The following is an 8,358-nucleotide window of genomic DNA, read 5'->3' on the forward strand; positions in this document are numbered from 1 at the left end:
GGGGCTGGCCTGGGAGGGTCTCAGGCTGGTGAATGAGTCTGAACTTCCCACTCTACTCCCGGCACTGGGTTAAAGCCTGAAAGGGCCAGGTCAAAATGCCAGCATGGCCGTGAGGGATGGGACTTCTGCCATGCATGAGTGGCCAGTCATATTTCATCTCTGCTGCTCAGGCCAAGAGGGGGCCAGTGTAGGGGGCCTTGGTGTGGAGAGAAGAAGGAAGGCAGCTACACGTCCAAGAGGGCAGGCCTATGACAGGGCTGGGAGGGAACAAGAGACATGATGGAACATGTGGTCCAAGATCCTGTCCCAGAGTGTTGCTGATGCTCTGCTGAAAGCACATGGCCCAGCTTTGAGGGCCCAGCACGGCTACACCGCAGGGTACCGGGGCTCCAGAGCCAGGGGCGGGGCAGGGGTACAGGCAGAGGGACTGGGAGGGAGCGAGAGAGCTGCTGCGGTGGAGGAAGGTTTCAAAACCCACTTCCACTCTCCCTTCCCCACAGTGACACTGTTTAACAAACAGGACATCCTGAGAGCAGAGAAGGTGGCCGGTGAGCTTTGGGTGTGACTGTCCCCCCGTTTCCACGTGGTAGCCAGGATCAACTACCCCAGTCCACAGGAAAACCCCCACCTCCCCCTTTGACAGACCATCATGGGGAAATAGCGTTGCCGCTGCAAAACAAAGACAGAGGCTTATGGCTAGGTTCCAGGGGATCCCCCAGGCTCCCCTGAGCACATCCATGTCTCGTGCTGAGATTAAATGGAAGGTGCCAACAGGACCAGCAAAGGACTCAGGCCCCCGAATGAAGGTGTGAGTTACCCTGCTGTGTTCAGTGACCTGACTAACTGAGGTGCTGCAGAGGACAAGGATCAGGAGTGGAGAGAGGCTGTCCTGTGCTATGTTGCAGAAATAAGGACAGTCACTTGTGTTTTTCCTTCCCTGCTATGTCTTGAATAATTAACCTTTTAATTTAAAGACTGAAGGGATCTATACCTCTCTGCAGTGAATGCCTCAACTAGACACTTCCACATGTTCCATTATTATCCTGTCATAAATTTATTCTCCATTATTCAGTTAAAATTATCAAATTTCATTTATCATATTACCCCTGCACCAAAAATAGTCAAAACACAAAAGCATAAGACCCCCTGAGAATTAAAACGAACAAAAATCTATTCACCTTTTACTACCCCAACAATTCTAGGTCTATCCACAGTAATATTAATCATTCTATTTCCTGCCATGCTATTTCCAATTTCTAGTCATCTAATTAGTAATCGATTAATTTCCATTCAACAATGATAATTCAACTTGCACTAAAACAAATAATAATTACCCACAACATTAAAGGATGAACTTGATCCCTTACACTAATTTCCCTAATTATCTTCATTGCCTCAACCAACCTCCTCCGCCTTCTACCCCATTCATTTATACCAACTACCCAATTATCAATAAATCTAGGTATAGCAATCCCCTGTGAGCAGGCGCAGTAATTACAGGCTTCCACGTTAAAACAAAAATCTCCTTAGCTCACTTTTTACTACAAGGCACACCTATGCCACTTATCCCTATACTAGTACTCATTGAAACCATTAGCCTATTCATTCACCGATAGCATTAGCTGTGCGATTAACAGCCAACATTACAGCCGGCCACCTGCTAATACATTTAATCAGAGGACCCATACTGGTACTATCAACTATTAGTCTTCTCATAGCTTCAAGTGCTTTCATTATTCTAATACTACTAACCATTCTCGAATTCACCATAGCCCTTATTCAGGCTTATGTCTTGACACTACTAGTAAGCCTTTATATGACAACACATAATGACCCACCAAACACATGCCTACCATATAGTCAAACCCAGCGCCTGACCACTGACAGGAGCTCTCTCAGCTCTCCTAATAACATCTGGCCTGGCCATGTGATTTCACTTTAATTCTATCACTCTTTTAACCCTAAGCCTACTAACCAACACACTAACTATACACCAGTGATGACGTGACATCATCCGAGAAAGTACATTTCAAGGCCACCATACAACGATTGTCCAAAAAGGCCTCCAATAGGGAATAATTCTATTTATTATCTCAGAAATATTCTTCTTTGCTGGTTTCTTCTGGGCATTCTACCACTCTAGTCTGGCCCTGACTCCAGAATTAGGGGGACATTGACCTCCAACAGGCATTTTTCCCCTCATCTCCTTAGAAATACCCCTCCTAAATACATCTGTATTACTTGCATCAGGAGTTTCAATTACTTGGGCCCACCACAGCCTAACAGAGGGTAATTGAAAGCAAATAATTCAAGCATTCTCCATCACAGTCACCTTACATATTTACTTCACCCTCCTACAAATGTCAGAATATTTCGAGACCCCTTTTACTATCTCTTATGGAATCTACAGCTCAACATTCTTATTTTTTTTTTTTTGAGAGGGAGTCTCGCTGTGTCGCCCAGGCTGGAGTGCAGCGGTGCGATCTCAGCTCACTGCAAGCTCCGCCTCCCGGGTTCACACCATTCTCCTGCCTCAGCCTCCCGAGTGGCTGGGACTACAGGTGCCTGCCACCACACCTTGCTAATTTTTTTGTATTTTTAGTAGAGACGGGGTTTCACTGTGTTAGCCAGGATGGTCTCGATCTCCTGACCTCATGATCCACCCGCCTCAGCCTCCCAAAGTGCTGGGGTTACAGGCGTGAGCCACCACACCTGGCCCAACATTCTTTATAGTCACAGGTTTTCACAGACTTCATGTTATTATCAGATCAACATTTCTCACTATCTGCCTCCTCCGCCAATTAAAATTCCACTTTACATCCAACCACCACTTTGGCTTTGAAGCCGCCGCCTGATATTGACACTTCATAGATGTAGTATGACTATTCTTATACATCTCTTTCTACTGATGAGGATCCTACTCATTTAGTATAAATAGTACCATTGACTTCCAAACAATTAGTTTCCATAGTATCCGAAAGAGAGTAATTAACCTGACACTAGCCCTAGTAACCAACACCTTACTGGCCCTATTACTACTAATAATTACATTTTGGCTCCCACAACTTAACATTTATATAGAAAAATATAGCCTCTGTGAATGCGGATTTGACCCAATAACTTCCACCCACCTCCCCTTTTCCATAAAATTTTTCCTAGTAGCCATCACATTTCTCCTCTTTGACTTAGAAATCGCTGTACTACTGCCCCTACCATGAGCCCATCAAACAAACAACCTGACACTAACAATCAGCACAGCCCTTATACTAGTTATCATTTTAATCCTAGGCTTAACTTGTGAATGAATCCAAAAAGGATTAGACTGAGTTGAATTGGTAAGTAGTTTAAGTCAAAATAAATGATTTTGATGCATTAGATTATGATAGGCCATATTTACCAAATGCCTTCTATTTATATCAATATTATATTGGCATATACCATAGCACTACTGGGAGTATTATAGTCTATCGATCCCACCTGATATCATCCCTATTATGCCTAGAAGGCATCATACTATCAATATTTATCATAATTACTCTTACAACTTTAAATATACATTTTGCTGTAGCATCCATAACACCCATCATCCTCCTAGTATTTGCTGCCTGTGAAGCTGCAGGTCTTGCCTTACCAGTTTCAATCTCTAACACATATGGTCTAGATTACGTAAAAAACCTACACTTACTTCAACACTAAAAATGATTATTCCAACAATTATACTGTTACCAATAACATGATTCTCTAAAAATTCTATAATCTGAATCCACATGACTACCCACAGTCTACTCATCAGCCTCATTACCCTGTTATTTTTTAACCAATTCAACGATAACTCACCCAACTTCTCATTAATCTTTTCTGACCCGCTGACATACCCCCTTCTAATCTTAACAGCCTGACTACAAACTCCAGCAAGCCAATATCACCTGCCCAACGAATCATCCCCATGAAAAAAAGCTCTATATTTCTATATTGGTTTCCCTGCAGATTTTAATTATAGCATTCACAGCCACAGAACTAATTATATTTTATATCCTCTTTGAAGCTACACTAATTCCTACCCTGATTATCATCACCCGCTGAGGTAAGCAACCAGAGCGCCTCAATGCCAGCTCATATTTCCTATTTATACACTAGTAGGATCCCTCCCTCTACTTGTTACACTTGTCTACATTCAAAATGCCTCAGGTTCACTAAATATGCTAGTAATGATATTTACCACCCAAGAACTATTAGCTTCCTGATCCAATAATCTTATATCACTAGCATGTGTTACGGCTTTTATAGTGAAAATACCTCTATACGGACTTCACCTGTGACTCCCTAAAGCCCACGCAGAAGCCCCTATTGACGGCTCAATAGTACTTGCAGCAGTTCTCCTAAAGCTAGGCGGCTGTGGTGTAATATGGCTTACCCTTATCCTCAGCCCCCTAACAGAATATATAGCCTACCCGTTCCTCATACTATCCCTATGAGGAATAGTTATGACAAGCTCTATTTGTCTATGACAAACCAATCTAAAATCACTTATTGCCTACTCCTGCATAAGCCACGTAGCACTTGTTATCATAGCTATCATCCAAAAACCCTTGAAGCTTTACAGGTGCAGTCACCCTTATAATTGCCCATGGACTCACTTCATCCTTATTATTCTGCCTAGCAAATTTGAACTACCAGCAAATCCATACCCGAACCATATTATTTACACGAGGCCTTCAAATACTGCTTCCACTAATAGCCTCTTGATGACTTCTAGCAAATCTCACTAACCTTGCCTTACCCCCTACCATTTATCTAGTAGGAGAACTCTTTGTGACCATAGCTTCATTCTCCTGATCAAATATCACTATTATGCTTACAGGACTTAACATACTAATTACAGCCCTCTACTCCCTATATGTATTAATCATGATACAACGAGGGATACTCACATATTACATTGACAGTATTAAACCTTCCTTTACACGAGAAAATACATTAATATTTATACATGTCGCACCTATCCTTCTATTACCCTTAAAACCTAAAATTATTATGGGGTTTACATGCTGTAGCTATAGTATAACCAAAACATTAGATTGTGGATCTAATAATAGAAGCCTGCAACTTATCTACCAAGAAAGTACGCAAGGACAGCTCACTTGTGCCCCCATGCCTAACAACATGGATTTCTCAACTTTTAAAGAATTAGAGTTATCTATTGGTTTTAGGAACCAAAAACACTGGTGCAACTCCAAATAAAAGTAATAAATACGTATTTTTCCACTACTATAATAGCCCTAATCCCCTTAATCCTACCAATTATTATCACCTTAGTCAATCCCTGCAAAAAAAGTTCATACCCAAACTACGTAAAAATATCTATCGTATGCACCTTCACCATTAGCCTCATCCCAACAAAGTTCATATGTACAGATCAAGAAGTCATTATCTCAAACTGACATTGAATGACAATCCAAACTCTTAAACTCTCACTAAGCTTCAAACTACTTTTCCACAATATTTATCCCAGTAGCACTATTTGTTACCTGATCTGTTGTAGAATTCTCAATATGATACATAAACTCAGACCCTAACCACCAATTTTTCAAATATTTACTTATTTTCCTCATCACAATATTAATTCTGGTCACCACCAACAACCTCTTTCAACTTTTTTTTTTTTTTTTTTTTTTTTTTTTTTTTTTTTTTTTTTTTTTTTGAGAAGGAGTCTCACTCTGTTGCCCAGGCTGGAGTGCAGTGGCGCAATCTCGGCTCACTGCAAGCTCCGCCTCCCAGGTTCACGCCATTTTCCTGCCTCAGCCTCCCGAGTAGCTGGGACTACAGGTGCCCGCCACCACGCCCAGCTAATTTTTTTGTATTTTCAGTAGAGATGGGGTTTCACCGTGTTAGCCAGGATGGTCTCAATCTCCTGACCTCGTGATCCGCCCGCCTTGGCCTCCCAAAGTGCTGGGATTACAGGCGTGAGCCACCGCGCCCGGCCCTTTCAACTCTTTATCGTATGAGAAGGCGTAGGAATCATCTTTCTAATTGGCTGATGATACAGCCGAGCAGATGCTAACAAAAGCAGGCCTCCACGCAGTTCTGTACAACCGCATCAGCGATATTGGCTTTATTTTAGCTATAGCATGATTTCTCTTATCCTCCAACACATGAGACTTTCAACAAGCGTTTATTCTAAACCCTATCCCCGACCCCCTTCCATTAATTACTTAGCAGCAGCAGGAAAGTCAGCTAAATTCAGCCTCCATCCCTGACTCCCATTCGCCATAGAAGGCCCAACTCTAGTCTCAGCCCTACTCCACTCCAGCACTGTAGTTGTTAGCAGTTTTCCTACTCATCCGTTTCTACTCTTTAATAGAAAATAACCTATTAATCCAAACCTTTACATTATGTCTAGGGGCTATTACCACCTTACTTACAGCAATCTGCCCTTCAGCGCCAGGGGAATGCCCGACAGCTACCTTCTGCCCCGCGACCGCCGGGCTCCGCGTCCTGGGCGAGCCGCCCGGCTCGGGAGAGCAGAAAACTGGGGAGGGCTCCGGCCACGCCTCGTCAGCCCCGGAGCCTCCACCAATCCCGGGCGCGGAAAGACCACGCCCACTGCTGGCCCCCCCCCAGCACCTGCACAGGTGCAGTCTCCACCTCAAGCCAGCTGGGCCTTATGATAGTCACAATTGGTATTAATCAGCCGCACCTAGCATTCCTTCACATCTGCGTACACGCCTTTTTAAAAGCTATGTTATTTATGTGTTCAGGGTCCATTATCCATAACCTCAATGATGAACAAGATATCCGAAAAACAGGAGGGCTATTCAAGACTTGACCTTTCACTTCCTCTTCCCTTATTATTGGCAGCCTTGCACCTACAGATATGCCTTTCCTCACAGGCTTTTACTCTAAACACCTTATCACCGAAACCGCAAAAACACCATACACCAACACCTGAGCCCTTTCTAGTACTCTTATTGCCACCTCTTTAACAGCTGTCTATAGTACCCGTATTATTTTCTTCATTCTAATAGGACAACCTCGCTTCATCACTCTGTTATTAACGAAAACAATCCCTTCCTAATTAACTCAGTTAAGCACCTAACAATCGGCAGTATCTTTGCTGGATTCCTCATGACCAACAGTATTATTCCTGCTTAATCCCCCCCAAACAACTATACCACTTCACCTAAAGCTCACAGCCCTAGGTGTAACCACCATTAGCCTCTTACTAGCAATAAGCTCAAGCTCATAACAAATAATCTTAAACTGAAGTACCCATTACAGATATTTAACTTCTCCAATATGCTAGGTTTTTATTCAGCCACAATTCATCGTTCAACCCCCCACTCAAGCCTATTCAGCGGTTAGGCTCAAGGTTAAAGCACAGATTTTAATTTATTAAACTTTCATTTTCTTTATTTTCTCTTTCCCCCATGATAATATAGGACAGCAGTTCTCAAATGCTTTGGTCACAAGACCCCCTCACACTCTTGAAATGATTGAGGACCTCAATGAGCTTTTGTTTATGAGTTATATCAACATTTAGCATCTTAGAAATTAAAGCCAGTAACTCTGAAAAACATTTATTCATCCACTTTAAGACTATACATCCATTACATGTTAACTTAAAAAACTTTTTAAACCTATATTTTCCCTAACAAAAAATATATTTCATCAGTAGGAGTGGCATTGTTTTGCATTTTTGCAGATCCTTAAAGCCTGGCTTAACAGAAGGCTACTGCATCCTCATAGCTGCTTCTGCCTTCGGTCTGTTGCAGTATGGTATCCTGACTGAAGAAAAACACATGGGGTTCGGAAAGGAAGGACCTTGAGGACCCTCAAGGGTCCTTGGACCACACTTCTGAGGGCATGGTGTGGCAGCCGACTTTAACCCATACATTCTAGAACAGAGAAAGCCATGACCAAACCAGAGGGAGAGACACCTGCAGATATCCTGGGTTGAGGGCTGGAAGAAGTATTAACAGCTGATGAAGCAGCTTGGCATTGCCTCTCTGTTCTCCTAGGGAAGGGATAAACCACTGTCTTGTTGTGAGGCATGGTTGTGTTATGTCAGGTGGTAGCCTGATTTCTGAGGTGTGCGCATGGGAAGATGGGGGTGAATCAAATAGCCAAGGAAAGTGGTGTAGTGGACTTTTGTCATCTTTGGCATTTGAACACCCTTCCTTTTGGGAAAATCTTTTATCGAGTGAGTTCTGGCAGAGTCCTGCCTCCTCCTCCTCCTTGAGACAAAGGAGCCAGATGCTCTCTCCTCGCACGTTTTGGGAGCTACAGAAGGAACACATACCTGAGGTTTGCCCGACCATATCCTCCATCCTGGTACTTAATCTTGAGCTCATGGAAGAC

At 43.0% G+C, this 8,358-nt stretch overlaps 1 pseudogene; it reads left to right on the plus strand.

The window, feature by feature from the left end:
- The first annotated feature begins 286 nt into the window (after positions 1–286).
- Positions 287–7,362, plus strand: LOC116463034 (NADH-ubiquinone oxidoreductase chain 5-like; annotated as a pseudogene).
- Positions 7,363–8,358: the final 996 nt, after the last annotated feature.

The sequence above is a fragment of the Hylobates moloch genome, unplaced genomic scaffold (genome assembly GCF_009828535.3).
Source record: "Hylobates moloch isolate HMO894 unplaced genomic scaffold, HMol_V3 SCAFFOLD_24, whole genome shotgun sequence".
NCBI lineage: Eukaryota > Metazoa > Chordata > Mammalia > Primates > Hylobatidae > Hylobates > Hylobates moloch.